Source organism: Sciurus carolinensis, chromosome 10 (assembly GCF_902686445.1).
Source record: "Sciurus carolinensis chromosome 10, mSciCar1.2, whole genome shotgun sequence".
NCBI lineage: Eukaryota > Metazoa > Chordata > Mammalia > Rodentia > Sciuridae > Sciurus > Sciurus carolinensis.
The window spans coordinates 73,356,970-73,374,059 of NC_062222.1; the positions used below are offsets into that span (position 1 = coordinate 73,356,970).

At 41.4% G+C, this 17,090-nt stretch overlaps 1 protein-coding gene across 1 annotated transcript in view; it reads left to right on the plus strand.

Moving 5' to 3' along the window:
- Positions 1-17,090, plus strand: part of Scd5 (stearoyl-CoA desaturase 5) — a 150,863-nt gene that overhangs the window by 65,746 nt on the left and 68,027 nt on the right. The gene's annotated exons all lie outside the window — the stretch shown is intronic.

A 17,090-nucleotide genomic window follows, 5' to 3' on the forward strand; every position in this document is an offset into this window, starting at 1 on the left:
AAAGTACCAGTCTGGCTGGTTTAAACAATAGAAATTTATTTGTCTGATAGTCCAGAAGCTAGAAATCCAAAATCAAACTTTGCCTGCAAGACTGGTTCCTTCTGAGGAGCATGAGGGAAGAATCTGTTCCAGAACTTTCATGGCTTGCAGATGACTGTGGTCACACTGTGTCTGTTCACATTATCTTTTCTCTCTATGTGTCTGTGTCCAAATGTCCTCTCTCCTTATAAGGACACCAGTCAAATTAATTAACCCTCCACTCCCACTGACCTCATTTAAACTTGATTACTTTTGTAAAGACCCTATCTCTAAACAAGGTCACCTTCATAGGGGACTGGGGATTAGGACTTCAGCCTATGAATTTGTCAGGGATACAGTTTAACCCAAAGCAGTATCTATTGATGATTCTTGCCTGATTCCATTATTGATTATAGGTTGGGCTCTCTGGGAAACAGATTCTGAAATGCAGATTTCTGTACTGGTTTATCAAGGACTGTGCTTGGTAAAACTGTGGAATAAGGGAAGCAGGATTGGGCAGAGACAGAAGTTGAATACAATGCATTTGTAACAGCTTACACGCAGGCAGCTTTGAGGTATCCTGAACTGAAGCCCAGGTCTCCTACAGCTTTATCAGCTAAGTGTGAGGCAGGTTGCCCCCAGGGAAGGAGCCCAGATTGGGCAGGACAGCTTCCTTCTATGGAAGGAGATTCCTGGGGAGAGACTCAGCTCTGAACCATCAGGCCCCAACAATCCCAGCAGTCAGGGTAATGAGTCCCTGTGTCCTACAGAGAGGGCAGGAAATGTGTGCCACCCAGCATTAGGCCCAGCAGAGGGGTGTGGAAGGGTGATTTCTCCTCAGCAATCTACATTTATTAGCTGTCACCTTCTGAAAGAAGAGCTTCCCCATATCAACTAGAAATGATTACAACTCCTTCTAAAAAGACACAATAAATGCCGACTCCTCTCCCTTTCAAATACCAATTTTCTAAGTAAGGAGGGGGTATAATTTAATTACACTCCGGGTTGCATTATGACTTTTTCTTTGTTGGGCCCCTTCCTCCATAAAAAGACATTAAAAATTGGTTTTATAACAATTTTAATATAAAGAAGATATATTCCAGTCTGGATTCATAATTATTCATTCTTTTTCTTTTGAAATAACATATCGTGGGCTTCTGGCACTGTGCCCAATTGGTAAGTTTGCCCTGGTTGTGCCTCAGATTGGGAGCCAGGCGAGTCATAGACAGAGGGTTGATGCTGAGTGTGTGTGTGTACAGGAGGGAACCTGGGCGCCAAATAAAGGAAGGGATGTTTAGCTCTAGTGGAAAGTTGCTATGTAGGAAAGTGAGGTGGCCCATTTTTTCAGGAGAAGCCAGACATAGGTTTTGTTTTGTTTTTTCAAACTTGAACTCTTCTAATTTTGATTATTCCTTCAATTTTTTTAAAAAAATCTGTCTGCTGACTATGACCCAAGAGCTGCCAGTTTGAGACATCCACTATCAGTGAGCCTCCTGCGAGAGGGATGTAGCCCATTCCCAACTTGGTGCCTTGTAGAAAACCCAGCCCATGGAAGGGGCTCATACATGTTTGCCAACAGGCAAAGGAACAATTATATTCTGCTAAGGCAACTTATTAAAATGAGTTTGAATTTTATGTGTCAGAACCAAGTGAAGATCAGAAAACCAAGTCCTAAATTTGCTGCAAACGGAAAAAAAAAAAAAAAAAAAATTCTGCTTTGGATTATTCATAGTGACTGAAACAGACTTTGCAGGAATGAAAATGTGTGAAGAAACCTCCCGCAGCTGGAGTCTGTGAACTAGGCTGGGCACCTCAATGACGCCAGTGAGTCTTCAATCGGAGACTTGAAGGAAGCTTTTGGTGTCATGAATGAATACTGTACTATTACATTTTTAACTTTTTTTTTTTCCTATTTAAGGCAGAAATATTATGGCAGTTGCAACAACCTTGAAAAGAAGGTGTTTTGTAATTTGGGGGGAGGTGGGCAGCAAGTACCCCTCACTGCCAAATGCTTTTCGTTTCTGTCTGCAGCCTGCTGTTGCTAAATGGACGAAGGTTTGGTTAGAATCCACGTGTTGCCCCTGAGCACCGTGGCGAGGGCCTTTCTCGGGTCAGATGAGAGAGTCAAGAAGGAGGAGATCCTGAGGAGAATGGCACAGAGGAAGCAGCCCCTCCTGGGAGGCTCTCCCTTGGCCTTTTACTTTAATTCAGACCTAAGCCAGCAGCAGTATCTGGGCCTTCTCTCCTTAGCCCTTCCTCCCAAGGCATCGCCCAGGGAGTAGCTTGGCCCTCTGAGAGTCTGGTCATCTGTTTTTTGTTCTGCCTTAAACCTTGGGTTCCTGAACTTCAACAAATAGCTGTCTTTATTGCCACAGATATATTTCTTATTAGGAGAAAAAAAAGTGATAGTGATCTCTAACTATTTAGGTAATTCAAATGACAAGGGCAGAAATTATTCTTCTACGTCCTCAAAACTTGGGTCCTGTTTTTAATTTTTGTCTTCCTTCAGAGGGACCAACTCTTTTGATCTTACAGTTTCCCATTTAGAAGTGGAGACATTAATGAGCATGCACATATTTATAGCAATATGTAATGTAGGCACACCTCTCTCTCACACAAAACTTTGCTCAAAAGGAAATCAAACCCGAATAATCAATGAGCAGGATGTTCAGTCTGCCCATAGTGCAGTCAGTTATCCATTTTGAACTCAGTTGTTCCTAACTCTAACCTAATCCTAGTTTTAATACTTGTATAAGATGAAACAACATGGAAGGATAAGGGGAGTTATCCTGAATCAGAAATTGCAAGTATGTTTGCTCTCCCAAATGTACCTTAGAGAACCTGAGCGGGCTGAGGGCCAGGGTAAGGAAAAGGACTTGGGGCCTCCTTTGCCCTTGGAGCCTCTGCCTCCTGGTTAACCTGGCCTCAACCTTGCTATGGCTGCCTCGTAATATTTAAAGAGAGACAGTCTCAATACCTTACATTTAGGTCTCACAGCAATACTTTGGTATAGTTTTTGTTTGTTTGTTTGTTTTGAAGGTAAGAGAACTGAGACTATGAAACAATAAGTTGTTATCTCCCCACCTCCCCAACTAGGAAATATCAGGGTGGCCATTAATTCCAAGCTACCTGTGAGCCCCCTCACATCTCTGCCAAAGGGGCTGACATTTTCCGTGCATTGTTCCAGGGAACTGATACCTGTGTTTAATAAATGCTTCTCGTCCCTCCTCCCAGAGGGCCCTTTTGTGTTGAACAGGCTTTGAAGAAGGAAGTAAGATAGCACAGAGGGAGCCAGGAAGCCAGTGGGGAACAGTGGAGACATACCAGTCTAAACTAGTTTATGCTATCAGTTATCTGTCACCAGGCATGGAGGCACATGCCTGTAATCCCAGCAGCTGGGGAGGTCAAGGCAGGAGGAGCGAAAGTTTGAGGCCAGCCTAAACAACTTAGCAAGACCCTAAAAATTTCAGCAAGGTCCTGTCTTAAAATAAAAAATAAAAAGGACTGGGATGTGGCTCAGTGGTAAAGGATCTCTGCATTCAATCCCCAGTCACTCCCACCCCCACCCCAAATTATCTGTCAAGGGCATCTCTCATGTGGGCTCTCTCACTGAGCTATACTGCCTACCCCCTGTTTCAGTTTTTGGTTTTTGGTAAAATGTTAAGCAATTGGCAACTCAATCTCACACAGGCCAAGTATCCTTTATTGAAAATTCTTGGAACCAGAAGTCTTTTCGATTTGGAATTCTTTTCAGATCTTATAATATTTGCATATACATCATGATATATCTCAAGGAAGGGACCCAAGTCTAAATTTGAAATTCATCCATTCATGATGTACATCTGCACACATGGCCTGCAGGTAATTTTCTACAATATTCTTTTTTTGTTTTTGTTTTTGTTTTTTTATTAACTTTTTTTAAATTTTTACAGACTGCATTTTGATTCATTGTACATAAATGGGGTACAACTTTTCATTTCTGTGGTTGTACACAATGTAGATTCACACCACTCATGTAATCATACATATACATAGTGCAATACTGTTTGTTTCATTCTACTATCTTTCCATCCCCACCCCCTCCAACCCCATGTTCCTCTACACCATTCAAAGTTCCTTCATTCTTCTCTTCACCCTGCCAGCCTTCATGGTTATATATTGTCATCCACTTATCAGAGAAAACATTTGGTCTTTGGTTTTTTTGGGCTTGGCCTATTTCACTTAGCTTTATATTTTCCAACTTCATCCATTTACCAGCAAATGCCATAATTTTATTCTTCTTTATAGTCAAGTAATATTCCACTGTGTATATATACCACAGTTTCTTTATCCATTCATCAATTGAAGGGCATCTCAGTTGGTTCTGCAATCTGGCTATTGTGAATTGAGCTGCTATGAACGTTGATGTGGCTGCATCACTACAGTATGCTGATTTTAAGTCCTTTGGGTTTAAACAGAGGACTGGGATAGTTGGGTCAAATGGTGGGTCCATTCCAAGTTTTCTGAGGAATCTGCATACTGCTTTCCAGAGTGGCTGCACTAATTTGCAACTCCACCAGCAGTGTATGAATGTGCCTTTTTCCCCACATCCATGCAAACATTTATTGCTTATTTTCTTGATAATAGCCATTTTAATTGGAAATCTTAGGGAGGTTTTAATTTGCATTTCTCTAATTATTAGGGATGTGTCCCATTCTGTAGGCTCTCTTTTCAAATTATTGATTGTTTCCTTTGCTGAGAAAAATCTTTTTAGTTTGAATCTATCCCATTTATTGATTCCTGCTTTTATTTCTTGTGTTATGGGGGTCTTGTTAAGGAAGTCTGGTCCTAAGCCAATGTGATGAAGATTCAGGCCTACCTTTTCTTCTGTTTGGTGAAGGGTCTTACGCCTAATTCCTAGATCCTTGATCGATTTCAAGTTGAGTTTTGTCAGGGTGAGAGAGAAGGATTTAATTTCATTTTACTGCATATGGATTTCCAGTTTTGCCAGCACCATTTGTTGAAGAGGCTATCTTTTCTCCATAGTAAGTTTTTGTCTAGTATGAGATAACTGTACTTACATGTGTATGTCTCTGTGTCTTGTACCCTGTCCCATTGGTCTACCTGTCTATTGTGGTGCCAATAGCATGCTGTTTTTGTTACTGTTGCTCTTTATTAGAGTTTAAGGTCTGATATTGTGATACCTCCTGTATCATTCTTCCTACCCAGGATTGTTTTGGCTATTCTGGGTCTTTTGTTCTTCCAGATGAATTTCATGATTACTTTTTCTATTTCTATAAGAATTGTCATTGGGATATTAATTGGAATTGTGTTAAATCTGTATAACACCGTTGGAAGTATGACCAGTTTGATAATATTAATTCTGCCTATCCAAGAACATGGGAGATCTTTCCATCTTCTAAAGTCTTTAATTTCTTTCTTTAATGTTCTCTGTTTTTCATTGTAGAGATCTTTCACCTCTTTGGTTAGATTGATTCCCAAGTATTTTTTTTTTGAAGTTATTACAAATGAAGTTATTTTCCTCATTTCCCTTTCAGATGTTTCATTGCTTATAAATTAAAAAAATGCTTTAGATTTATGTGTGTTGATTTTATATCCTACTATTTTGCTGAATTCATTTATGAGGTCTAGAAGTTTTCTGGTAGAGTTTTTTGGATTCTCTAAATTAAGAGAATCATGTCATCAGCAAATATCTTAAGTTCCTCTTTTCCTATTTGTATCTCTTTAATTTCTTCAGTCTGTCTAATTGCTCTGGCTAGTATTTCAAAGACAATGTTGAATAGAAGTGGTGAAAGAGGGCATCCCCATCTTGTTCCAGTTTTTAAAGGGAATGCTTTCAGTTTTTCTCCATTAAAAATGATGTTGGCTGTGGGCTTAGCATAAATAGCCTTTACAATGTTCACGTATGTTCCTACTATCCCCATTTTTTCTAGCGTTTTGAGCATGAAGGGATGTTGTATTTTGTTGAACGCTTTCTCTGTGTCAATTGAAATAATCATATGATTCTTAACCTTAAGTCTGTTGATGTGATGAATTACATTTATTGATGTCTGGCTGTTGAACCAACCTTGCATTCCTGGGATGAACCCCACTTGATTGTGATGCACTATCTTCTTAATATGTTTTTGGATGTGATTTGCCAGGATTTTGTTAAGGATTTTTGCATCTATATTCATCAGAGATATTGGTCTAAAGTTTTCTTTCCTTGATGTGTCTTTGTCTGGTTTGAGTATGAGGGTGATATTAGCTTCATAGAATGAGTTTGGAAGGGTTCCCTCTTTTTATATTTCCTGGAATACTTTGAGAAGTACTGGAATGAGTTCTTCTTTGAAGGTCTTATAGAACTCAGCTGAGAATCTGTCTGGTTCTGGGCTTTTCTTGGTTGGTAGGCTTTTGATGGCTTCTTCTATTTCATTGCTTAAAATTGATCTGTTTAAATTGTGTATGTCTTCTATTTCATTGCTTAAAATTGATCTGTTTAAATTGTGTATGTTCAGTTTGGGAGGATCATATGTCTCTAGAAATTTGTCAATGTCTTTGATATTTTCTATTTTGTTGTAGTATATATTTTCAAAGTAGCTTCTCATTATGTTATGTATTTCAGTCTGTTGTGACATTTCCTTTTTCATCATGAATTTTTGAAATTTGAGTTTTCTCTCTCCTTCCCTTTGTTAGTGTGGCTAAGGGTTTGTCTATTTTGTTTTGTTGGTTTTTCAAAGAACCAACTTTTTCTTTTGTCAATTTTTTGAATTATTTCTTTTATTTCAATTTCATTGATTTCATCTCTGATTTTAATCATTTCCTGTTTTCTACTTATTTTGGTGTTGATATATTCTTCTTTTTCTAGGGCTTTGAGCTGTAATGTTAGGTCGTTTAGTTGTTGACTTTTTATTCTTTTCTTGAATGCACTCCGTGCAATGAATTTTCCTCTTAGTACTGCTTTCATAGTATCCCAGAGATTTTGATATGTTGTATTGTTGTTCTCATTTACCTCTAATAATTTTTTTATCTCCTCCCTGTTGTTTTCTGTTATCCATGCTTCATTCAATAGCATATTATTTAGTCTCCAGGAGTTGGAGTAATTTCTGTTTTTTATTTTGTCATTGATTTCTAATTTCATTCCATTATGATCTGATAGTACACAAGGTAGCATCTCTATTTTCTTTCACTTACTAAGGGCTGCTTCGTGGCATAACATATGGTCTATTTTAGAGAAAGTTCCATGTGCTGCTGAGAAGAAAGTGTTTTCACTTGTTGATGGATGGAATATTCTACATATGTCTGTTAAGTCTAAGTTATTGATTGTGTTATTGAGTTCTATGGTTTCTTTGTTTGGTTTTTGTTTGGAAGATCTATCCAGTGGTGACAGTGGTGTGTTAAAGTCACCCAGAATTATTGCGTTGTGGTCTATTTGATTCCTGGAATTGAGAAGGATTTGTTCGATGTACATGGATGAAATGTTGTTTGGGGCATAAATATTTACAATTGTTATGTCTTCCTGATTTATGGTTCCCTTAAGCAGTATTAAATGTCTTTTTTATCTCTTCTGACTAATTTTGACTTCAAGTCCAGTTTATCTGAAATAAGGATGGTAACACTTTTTTTAACTGAGTTTGTGTGTGTGGTAGGTTTTTTCCCATCCTTTCACCTTTAGTCTGTGGGCGTCCTTATCTATGAGATGAGTCTCTTGAAGGCAGCATATTGTTGGGTCTTTTTTTAAAATCCTATCTGCCAGTCTATGTCTTTTGATTGATGAGTTTAGGCCACTAACGTTCAGGGTTATTACTGAGATATGATTTTTATTCCCAGTCATTGGGCTTATTTTTGGTTTTTAACTTGACTTTGTTTCTCTTTTGGTTGGTTTTTCCTTTGAGGTAGTTCCTCCCTTTGCTGACTTACATTATTGTTTTTCTTTTCCTCCTCACGGAATATTTTGCTGAGAATATTCTCTAGCACGGGCTTTCTATTTGTAAATTCTTTTAACTTTTGTTTATCATGGAAGGATTTTATTTCATCTTCAAATCTGAAGGTTAGTTTGGCTGGGTATAGGATTCTTGGTTGGCAACCATGTTCTTTCAGAGTTTGAAATATGTTGTTCCAGGTCCTTCTAGCTTTTAGGGTCTGGGCTGAGAATTCTGCTGATATCCATATTGGTTTCCCCCTATATGTAATCTGATGCTTTTCTCTTCCAGCCTTCAAAATTCTATCTTTATTTTGTATGTTAGGCATTTTCATTATAATGTACCTTGGTGTGGATCTGTTGTAATTTTGTGCATTTGGTGTCCTGTAAGCCTCTTGTATTTGATTTTCCATTTCATTCTTCAGGTTTGGAAAATTTATTGATATTATTTCATTGAACTGGTTGTTCATTCCTTTTGTTTATGTCTCTGTGCCTTCCTCAATCCCAAAAATTCTTAAATTTGGTCTTTTCATGGTGTCCGATAGTTCTTGGAGGTTCCATTCATAATTTATTACCATCTTCTCTGTTTGTTCAACTTTATTTTCAAGATTAAATATTTTGTCTTCATTGTCTGAGGTTCTGTCTTCCAAGTCATCTAGTCTGTTGGTGATGCTTTCCATTGAGTTTTTTTATTTGGTTTATTGTTTCCTTCATTTCAAGGATTTCTGTTTTTTTGTTTTTGTTTTTGTTTTTTGAGAATCTGTATCTCTTTGTTGAAATGATCTTTTGCTATCTGCAGTTGCTCTTTCAACTGCTTATTGGAGTGATCATTCATTGCCTGCATTTGCTCTCTTATCTCATCCTTTGATTCACGAATCATTTTAATTATGTATATTCTGAACTTCTTTTCTGACATTTCTTCTACCATGCTGTCACTGAATTCTATTAATATAGAATCTATGTTTGTTTGGATCATTTTCTTTCCTTGCTTTTTCATGTTTTTCATGTATGTTCCCCTCTAGCAGTGTAGATCTGGGGTATTGCAGTTTCTTCTCTATAGGCTTATAGTGACCCTATAGGTTTCCAAAACCTTTTATTTAAGGGGGAGATCAATATTAGCAGTGCCGGGCTGGGGAGATAGCTCAGTCAGTAGAGTGCTTGCCTCTCAAGCACAAGGCCCTGAGTTCGATCCCCAGGACCGCAAAAAAAAAAAAAAAAAAAAAAAAAAAAAAAAAAAAAAAAAACCAAAACCAAAACAAAACAAAACAAAACACACACACACACAAATATTAGCAGTGCCCAGTACAGACAATATGCAGCCCTAAACCAAATAGTCCCTATGAAGATGTTAACAGTGTTGTCATAATAAACAGAACGAGTTCAATTATTATCTACAGTATAACAAATAGATTTGCAATAAGGTCTGCAGTTTCTAATGAAGTACAAAGAGGATGGGGAGGGTTGTAGGATGTAGCTTTTAATGGGATAAAAGAGTATATAGAAGTTCTAGAGTGTAGAAAGAGTGAACGTGTAATCAAAAGAAGTTGGTTGTTAGCATGAGAAAAGGTAGAAAGAGACTCTGAGGAAACAGGTAAACAAAAGGAAAATAGAGTGGGAAAAGTAAAGAAATAAAAACTTAAACATGTTCAAAAAGGAGGAAAAAAGAAAAAAGAAAAAAAATCTACACCATAACAGTCATATACTATTGAAAATTCCTAGTCTTCTGTAGCCTGATGTGTGAGAGGTACCTGACAATGAGTTTCCAGTCTCTAGCAGGCATCTCAGGATGGGATTTGCCCCACCTAAAGATGGGACCACAGGATCAGGCCCTCCTCGGGTTTGCCAAGTCACCTCTGCCCTGTCCCAGACTGTTCTTAGTGGTGAAGACTGAATATTTGTTCTGAAAGACGTTGGCCCCCAACTCCTCTAACTGCCTCAGAAAAGGCAACACAGTGCAGGAATCTAGTTTCACGTTCCTAAGGCTGGTTTTGAACTCGGGATCCTCCCGTGTGGGGAGCCATCCATGTCTAGCAGAATCAGACTTGGCTGAGCCATGGGATACAGGGGTCTGACTCCCAGGAACTGGAAATCATGAGAGACTGTTCCAGTCCACCAGGAGTAGTAGTGGCTCACCATCTAAGGATGTGCTAATTCCATAAGCAAATGGCTTCCCTAACTACACTGCATCCTATTCCTCACAGAAGCCCCTACCAGTCCAGCCCCTTTACCTATGAGACTATAAATAAAACTGAAGTTGGGGTCTTCCATCTTGTCAGAGGCCAGGTCTGGTATGGCCCCATCTGCCACACCCTGTTCCATTTGAAAAGAGTATTGGCTCTTGTTTTTTTATTGATTAGATGAGTTTATTAGTAATTAATTTATCACTGGCACCGTCCTCTGACAGTTATCCCTTCCCTCATCTATGGTGGACATGGCTGAAACCCCCCCACACTCCTGTTTTAGCCTCCTGAGCCTCTGGGATTACAGGTGTGTCCGGGTGCACAATCTAACTTTAAACATAAATTCTCTGTTTAAGAGATTTCTTTTCATATTGAAGGATCTTTTTTCTTTAATGAGACCTTATATTCCCACACCAGGGCATGAAGCTATGAACCAGGGTTCGGAATTCCTGTCTTCTCAGTATAAAATTCTAGATGTGTACATGTTTTAAAGTTCCTTGACTATTTCCAAAACAAACAGCTCAGTACCAGACCCTAGAATGGTGTTTGAGGCGCACTTATGGTTTCTATTAACAAGGAAATTGTGACCCAAGTGGATAAGAAATTGCCGACTGTCTTCTAATTCCTAATCTAGACTCTGGGTGCTGGAAATAACCCAGATTGAAGCCAGGGGGGGCCTGTGGGGTAGAGCCTATCCAAACCATCCTCCTGGGACACAGGGCAGCGTGAGAAGGGCGGGAGTTCATGTATCTGCAGGGGCACGTGGCGAACACCCAGTCCGTGCCCAGGTTCAGCCCACTGTGTAACTCTAGCTCCTCTTCCCAAGGCTTTCCTATGTGATTCTAAGTCTGATCACATGGAATTCTTTAGTGGCACCCTGTTGTCCTTAGTATCAAATACATCACTTTAGCATCACACGAGCCCTTCCTGGTCTGACCCCTGCCTGTTGCTTCACATCACTCTCCCTCTCAGGGGCCACACCTCACTACTCCCTGCTGTTGGAGTGTGAGCTTCGCCCCTCCGTGCCTGGCCCATGCTGTGCCCTCTATCTGGAATGTCTGTCCCTCCCATGAGCTCCTCCTGCAGGGGCTGGGTGGCACTCGTACCTCTCCTTCGTTGACCCCATCACCCAGATAACAATTCAGTCGGTGTTCTCTAAAGATTGCCCGTGAGTAAGGAGCCCACACCTGTCTTGTCTGGACCTGGCTAAGAGCAGTTTGACTGGGAGCAGGGATGAGAGGAGAAGGGCAGAAACCTGACTGAGTAGGGTTAAGAGAGGGGACAGAGCAGAGCTGCAGTCAGTGATGAGAGGCAAGCAGTCCATTCACAGGTTTTGCTGGAAAGGGGAGCAGGAAAGTGGACTAGGAAACTGATGGAGAAGTGGCATCAAGAGAGGCCTTGAAATTCTACATTTTAACATGAGGGAAATAATAGTAAGGTGTAGGCCATGGGAATGTGTTAGTGTGTAGGGTGGGCGATGGGTGAGTAGGGCGAGCGGCCGGGATGTGCAGGGCAGAGCTGGTTTTAAAGGCAGTGTGGGCAGAGATCACAGGGTACCCGGGCTCAGATGTGGAGGTGGGCAGAGGTTTTGGGGTCTGAGGAAGTTCTGATATGCTCATTGAAATGGAAGCCCAGCTATGGAAGTGGGGAAAGGAGGTGTTGGGACAGGATGACAGGAGCAGGTATGAGAGAGATGTGAAGGGGAGAGGGACCACATGTGGACCAGGGACATGCACTATGTTTGCTGGAAAATACGGATGCCCAGCTGAGGTTGGTGTCCTGATTTGAAAGCTAGGCCAATCAGCATGGATGGGTATTTTTCTCCAGCTGAGTTAGTTGCACAGGTACCTACTGAGAATACTTGGAAAGACAGATGTGATCCCTGCCTCCTGGAGATTATTTTAGAAGGGAAGATGGGCTGAGACCAATAACTCCTTATTTCATTCAACTACAGTGGGTAAACACAGGGGACAAGAGAGATGTTCTTACCCACTGTAGTTAGATGTAACAGGTGACCTGGTCTGGCCTGGACCGTCTGAAGAGAGCCATGTGCATACTGGATGAGGTCCTGTAAAGACCCTCAACTCTTGCCTCCTTTTTTGTTTAATTACACAGTCTAGTGCAATAGCAGAATGATCACAAGATATGCTCTAATTTTGTCTTTCTTGGTAATACGCTATGACTTTCATGCTCATATAAGCTATAAATCAATTAGGAAAAGGAACATCTGCCCAAGACATCAGAACATCTAAATGGACCTACCCAAAGATGAAAGGGACACCAGAGGAAAACAGGTAATGTGTTTGAAATGCTCACAACACACTCTCCCTCATCTGTCCCATTCCCTTTCTTTCCATTTCCTGGAAGATGCGGGCAGTTGCTTAAAGATTCAGAGGGTGGGGTGAGAGAGCACAGTACCTGCTGTGCCATGAAGCACCGTGAGTGGTGGCTTAGTGGAAGGAGGTGGAGGGCAAAGAGGGACTGCTGGTTATTGTAAGTATAATAGAACTAAAGGTTTTAATGGTAAAAAGAAACCCTTCGCTCTTCAGTCCACAGGCTCCAATCATGATCTGATTTTGAGAGAATTGTTGAACTAGCACTAAGAGGAAATTACCTCAGACTTTTGAACCTTAACATAAGGTCTAGTTGAGGTTCTTTGCCTCATCATTCCACAAGATGAGTAGCCATAGAGTTCCTTCCCGACACTGGGAGCCTTTTCACGTTTTTTTTTTTTTTTGTTGTTGTTTTTTTTTTTTTTTTTTCTGATTTGGTTGGTTAACTGGACTCTCTGGGACCTGGGTCAGCAGCATCAAGTTGGTTGGGAGTGGTGGTGCATGCCTGTAATCCCAGCAATTTGGGAGGCTGAGGTAGGAGAATCCCCAAGTTTGAGACCAGCCTGGGAAACTAGGGAGAATTTGTCTCCCTCGATCCCCCAAAACAGGGGTGGGGTGGGGCTGGAATAGAACTCTGTGGTAGAGTCCTGTTGGCTTCAATCCCTAGTAACACACACTCATACACACACACACACACACACACACACACACACACACACGGCAGGTTGGGGGTCCCCTCTCAAGCTGGTTATGTCAGTCTGCTTTCTGTTGCTGTGACAAAATGCTTGAGAAAATCAATTTAGAGGAGAAATGTTTATTTTGGTTCACAGTTTCAGAAGTTTCATTTCATGTTCATTTGGCTCCATTGATCCTGGGCCTGAGGTGAGGCAGAACATCATGGGGAGAGTGCAAAGCAGAGCAAAACTGCTCACCTCTTGGCAGCCAGGAAGGAGAGAGAGAGAGAGAGAGACAGAGAGACAGAGAGAGAGAGAGAGAAAAGAAGGAGGAGGAGGAGGAGGAGGAAGAGAAGGAGAAGAGGAGGAAGAGGAGGAGAAGAGGGGGAGGAGGAGGAGAAGAGGAGGAGGAGGAGGAGAAGAGGAGGAGGAGGAGGAGAAGAGGAGGAGGAGGAGGAGAAGAGGAGGAGGAGGAGGAGGACCTACTTCCTCCAATGACCAGTGACCTACTTCCTCCAATGAGGCTCTGCCTCCTGAAGGTTACACCTCCTGATAGCACCACAGGCTGACAACAAGCCTTTAGTGCATAACTGTTGGGGGATATTTTTGATTCGAACCACAACACAGGGTGTGAGACCAGCATCTAGATTTTACTAAGATGCTCTGGGCAGTGTTTATGGCTTGTATTAGTCAGGGTTCTCTAGAGGAACAGAATTATCAGGAAGTATGATTATAAGAAGGGGATTTACATGACCAGAAATTGGATAGTCCACAACAGCCATCTGTAGCTGGAGAGCTGGAAGAACCAGTAGCTGTGCAGTCCAAGAGGTGGAAGCCCCAGAACAAAAGGGATCAACAGTGCTACCCTAGTCTGAGACCAGGGCTTCTGGAAACTACCTGGAGAATCACTGGCAGAGTCTGCTTTGGAAGAGGGAAGAAGTAAGAGTTGGATATCCTCAGATGATTGAAGCAGCAATCAAGAATACGTTGAAGAAGAGCTGAGCTTGCATCTGCATCTGCTTCCTTGTTCTTCCAATGTTTATTCCATCCAAGTCATCATCCTATTGGACGGTGTCGCCCACACTTACGAAGGGTCTCCAGTTCACTATACCACATGCCAATCATTCCTAGACATGCTCTGCTGGACACACCCAGAAGCTTCTTAATCTTTGGTATCTCTTTTTTAAAAATATGTAAATATATAAATTTATGTTTATATACTTTTATAAAAATACACAAGTAGTCTTGTACTCACACAACAATACTAAGGTACATATGATTGTCCAGAAAAAGGCAATCTGCATGGGTAGTCATGCTTAAATACCATCTACATAGAAATAGAAGATTACGAAGAGTTCACCTAGAGGAAAGTGTAATTTTATATACCAGTCTTTAGGTATATGAATGTTTTCTGGATGTTTGAAGATGATCTTTATTTTTATCTAATTTTTAACTTAATAACATAGTCATCCTTATCATAAATAAATTTCAAAGTATATATATAGGTTTACCAAAATCTCTCTTGACTGCCATTGGCATCTTTTGATCCAATCAAGTTGACAGTTCAAATTAACCATTACACGACTCATTAAAATTTGAGTATGGTGACCTAAAATACTACTGATCTTCCATTCTAGTCCTTTGTTTTTGGTTTCTTTTCTTTAAAATATTTTTTAGTTGTATGCCTTTATTTTTTATTATTTTTTTTAAACATGGTGCTGAGGATCCAACCCAGTGCCTCACACATGCTAGGCAAGTGCTCTACCACTGAGCCACAATCCCAGCCCCATGTTTTCAGCTTCTTTATTAAATTATATGGAATAAATGGCTCCTACCACTCCCATGAAACCAGAGAGGTGTGAAGGAGCAGGGACAGGTGGGATCACGTCAGGACAATGAACCAGGGCCAGCTTCAAGAAGAGTTTTCCTGAGAAATGAGAACAGGATTCTCTCCCTGGCATTATCGATCTGTTGAGCTGGATAACGTGTTGTCGTAGGGAGCTTCTGCACTTTGTAGGGTGCTTGCAGCATACCTAGCCAGGACCCACTCGATGCCAGTAGTGCCTTTCAAGTTTTGATTGTGGCAACCAACGACGTCTCAAGACATTGCTAAATGTAGGGGCAGGTGGAGTGACAGGGAGGCAAAATCTCCCCACACCCCACACCCCACCCTGAAAACCACAAGCTGTGAGTGATGAAAAGCCTGGGTGCCTTCAGAGAAGGTTACCTGGGAACAGGATATTTGACAGAGACAATGTAGTGTGTTCATAGTTGGGGCAATAATATGTATCAGTGCTTATCAATTGCCAGGCATGGCTCAAATTTTCCATATATTACCTCTTTTAATCTTTGCAACAAATCCATGGGCAGGTTTTATTTTCTTCACTTTATGAATAAACCAAACTTTAGAGAAATTGTTACACGGATAAATTGTTTAACAAGGATTCAGCTCTAGGTCCATTTGAAGCATCATGTCATCTGACTGAGCAAATATATGCATCTATACTTGTATTCTCTATCTCTCTTCCTATATTAATCTTTGAGTCCGTGTTGCCTTTCCCTGTCTCTTTAGAGAGGAGAAACAGTCTTTTATTGGCAGGAACCCAGAATTGACTTTCCAAACACTTGAGCCCACTGGGAAAACAGACATCAAAGCACTGAGTTTTCTTCCTTGTTCCTCAGGTGTGGCCCTGTCCCTTGGAACTGCCCCCTCTGCTTGCTTCCCCCGCCTCTCCCCACTTCCTTGGTGGAAAACAGATCCCCACTGCACACCACCTGGGCCCAGTGCCTGGAATCAAAGTCTCTGGTGTGGAGGCCTGTGGGAGGGGTAGCTCACACCACCAAAGGGAGGGTGAGCACAAGACCTGGATGCAGTTCACATGAAAGAGTCACTTAGCATTTCCCTAGGCCCCAAGGTCTGGTATCCAGGGTGGGTTACAGAGTGCAGCAGAGAATGCTCTGGATCTCAGTTTCCATTTTTGAAAATCAAGTAGGTGGAACTATGTGGGATCTGAGAGTGTATATTACAGAGCTAGGGTTTCTCAACAAGGGTGTGCATCAGAACCACTCATAGCCAGCCTCGTCTCTGACCCCCACAGGCCCCAGTTAAGATGCTAGGTGACTGCAATGTGCGATCCTCTACACTGGCCTGAAAGGGCTGGGGGCTGGGCTGATGTGATGTTTGAGCCCCCGCCCTATCACGTGGAGATGGCAAGGTGCTTACAATGTCTCAGGTCCACAGTTTACTCTTTTTTTTTTTTTAAATCATCTTTTTCTCATGAAATAAGAAAATTAAGAGCATTGGTTAAGTGAAAGTCTTTGGCAGGCCTTCAGCAAATCTCAACTCCCTCTCCAGCCTCCTGTCTGATGTTCTCTTGCCTGTGCTGTGCTTTGTACATTGGTGGACATTTGGATTGTCTCCACCTTTTGGCTACATGAATAATGCTGCTATGAAGGCGGATGTATGAGCATCTGTTGAGCCCCTGCCTTCAGTTCTTTTGGGTATAAACCTAGAAGTAGAATTGCTGGATCAAGTGGTAGTTCTGTGTTTAGCTTTTTGAGAAACCTTGAAACATTCCCACATCTGCTGTCACTTCACATTCCACCTGCAGCGCGTAAGAGTTCCACTTTCTCCACATCCAGGCCGACACTTGTTATTTTCTGTTTATTAAATAATAGCCATCTGTTTAGTTAGCTTTTCATCAGTGTGACCAAGACACCCCACAAGAACAACTCAGTGGAGGAAAAGTTTATTTGGGGCTCAGAGGTTTCAGTTCATGGTCATCCAATTCCATCCCTCTGGGCCCGAGGTCAGGCAGCGCATCATGGCAAAAGGGAATAGCAGAGGAAAGCTTCCCAGGACATGGCAGCCAGGAAGAGAGAGAAGGAGGGAGTCAGGGGGACAAGACATATAATCCCCAGGGTGTGCCCCCAGGGTCCTCCAGTCATGTCCCACCTGCTTACAGTTACCACCCAATTAGTCCTT